The sequence below is a fragment of the Acomys minous genome, assembly GCF_964271855.1.
Source record: "Acomys minous genome assembly, chromosome: 17".
Lineage (NCBI taxonomy): Eukaryota > Metazoa > Chordata > Mammalia > Rodentia > Muridae > Acomys > Acomys minous.
Window position 1 is genome coordinate 27,392,831 of NC_140500.1, and position 2,756 is coordinate 27,395,586.

The 2,756-nt window shown below is 42.3% G+C and overlaps 1 pseudogene across 1 annotated transcript; it reads right to left on the minus strand.

The window, feature by feature from the left end:
- Window positions 1–513: 513 nt before the first annotated feature.
- Window positions 514–2,442, minus strand: LOC311588205 (mRNA-capping enzyme-like; annotated as a pseudogene). The gene is made up of 3 exons: window positions 1,924–2,442; window positions 1,202–1,738; window positions 514–1,053 (listed from the first exon to the last, which is right to left on the minus strand). The product of its transcript is annotated as an mRNA-capping enzyme-like (transcript).
- Window positions 2,443–2,756: the final 314 nt, after the last annotated feature.

The window sequence follows — 2,756 nt, forward strand, 5'->3', positions numbered from 1 at the left end:
TGTTTAATGTGCATAATATTGGCCTTGTAATTGTTCAGAATATAGAAAATTCAGAAATATAGGAAATCCATGATAAGTGATAGTGAAAGGGTCTAACGCCACTGCCTACATTTTTAATAGGAAAATAATAAAATCTAACTTCTAAAAAGCTCTGTGTGCTCACAGTTTCTGATTGCTAGTTGTGAATAAAATGTAAAGCTATCTGTTCATATACAAACAAGACCTCTATTTCATTGACCTCAACCTGGTTCAAACCTTTGGATACTTCAGTCTGCGGACTCCATCAGGTAAGGCTGAATTTATCAGGTATAAATAAAATGTTTAAGTCCAGGATGTACTGTAGTTCTAAGAAGCCAAATGTACCAAATATATACAGCCTGGCTACCTGTCATTCCTTAAAACACACGTGCCAGTACCAAGCCACACATGTCTCTTTAATTTCTCTGGCTGAGAAAATGAGGCAACAGCGTTCTCACTCTTCTTTCCCCCTGAGCATGAGGTCAGAGGCAGGGACTAGGTCAGCCGGTGTAGTCTCTTGGGCGGTGGGTGTAGCATGAGCTCTGTGTCACGGTGCAGGGGATGCTTTCGCATCTGTCCATGGGCAGCTGTTGCACATCTATCTGTCAATGAACTCAGACAGCGTCTCCTTGGTGACAACAGGGTTGGAGATGCTATTGCACACAGCCACGGCTGTGTCGTAGGCGTTTGGGAAACCTTTGCCCATTCTTTGTCTCATGAACACCTGGCTGTTCTCAAAATTGCATTCTATAATCTGGTTGTCCATACTGTTTTAGTTCTTTTGTCACCTTGATTTGTGCAAAGGGTCTTTCATAACCTCCAACAGAGAAGGCCAGCATCCTGTGGAAGCAGCCCTTCTTCTCCCATTCTTGTTATCCTAAGTCGAAAGTGCACAGAGTCCAGACTGGGAGGTTTCCGTCTCAAAATGTCACCACATTGACCAGTTTGTATTTCCCAATAGGCTGAAAATTAAGTCCATCCATTTCGTGGCCAATTTCTTTGGCAAAATTTCCTTCCAGGAGCTTTCTTGAAATACTGTCAAAAAAAAATTGAATGATTCCTGCGTTTTGTCAACTGGCCCAGTCTTCGTTTTTTTTCATGTTGTAAACTTATAATTTCACATTCAGTATCCTTAGATGATTATTAAAATTGCCATCTCCAACTGGTTGTGTGTTGAATTTACTTATGTTGTTTATCAAAATATTTTGGAATGGCCTGTCCATTTACTTTATCAATGATTATTTCCCCGGTGCATGTGGAGATCTTTACGAAACGGAAATTCCAGATTTGAAGCGTGAAACACTGAATTATCTGTCAATCATAAAAACTTCATTCGTGCCATCAGTCACCATCATGTAATGAGCACTGTCTGCTTTCCAGCTTACTCTGTATGGCTTCTGTTCTACAAGTATAATATTTCTCTTACCTCTTCTCTTCTTGTGCTCCAGGGAACCCAGACCCTTCCCAGGCACAGAACTGATGACATTTCTACTGTACTGCTCCTGACTTTGGTTGAATTATTACCTGAGTTACACCTTTAATAGTTATGCCTTCCAAGAAAACAGCACCCAGTTTTAATCATTATTTTCTCCTTTTACCAAAGGAGCCCCTTGACCTTTGTCCTTTTTTTTTCCATCTTCATCCTCATCTTCTTCATCATCATCATCCTCAAAACATCAATCTTGCAATACAAGTGAAGGTGGTGCTTTCTTCTATATCACTATAGTGATGAAAAAGTTTCTTCAGGGCCTGGAGAGATGGCTCAGAGGTTAAGAGCACTGACTGCTCTTCCAGAGGTCCTGAGTTCGATTCCCAGCAACCACATGGTGGCTCTCAACCATCTATAATATGATCTGATGCCCTCTTCTGGCGTGCAGGTGTACATGCAGGCAGACCATTGTATACATAATAATAAATAAATCATTGGGGAAAAAAAGTTTCTTCAAATAATCATCCTTATAGATTCCTGCTGGTCTGGCTGGCACAAATGTAGCAACTGCTGCTTCGATGTTCCAACCCATTTTCTCCACCAAAAAGGCACACATAGGAAGCCAGTCTGGTTCAAGCCATGGGTGAAGTTCAGGTGGGCTTCTGTTATTAAACACAGACGTATGAGTGTTCTCAGTAGTAGGGCATTCATCATTCCTTTACATTGAAGTTTGATCAACTTGATTCCTGCTTTTTTCTATGTCACTTCTTTCCTAGAACCCTGAAGTATTTGTCAGATCCACCAACAAGCACATTTTAACCTTCAGACTCTTTAGATAATTTGAGAGCATACTGGGATGGAACTGGTTTTCTTCCGTAACTTGACTATCATTATCTTGTCCCCAGCATCTTGTTTAGAGGTAAGAATCTTCCTGCCGCTGGCTGGCCACATCCAGGACAGTTCAGCCACCTGGGCAGGATCTTGTTGTAAGCCATGTCTTTGCAGCACATGCAGACTCCCAGACCACTCCACAGTGAGCGGGGCCAGACCCAGGTCCTCATGGCGTGCCTGCCTTCATTCAGGGTCCACTGTGAGGAAGCTGATGGAGAATGTAGCTAATATCTATCTCAAACCATCTGGTGCTACCATGCCACTCCCTTGGGGGGCACCTCACGTTATCTAAAAGACCGTCAGATTTTCCCTTATTCTTCCTCTTCTGAGTCTAAATGTGTGTTTTATGATTCCTCCTTGAATCCCACTAGAGGTTCATCCTCTGTGGAGTTACTTGGCCTTAGCCGTTGCTTTCGGT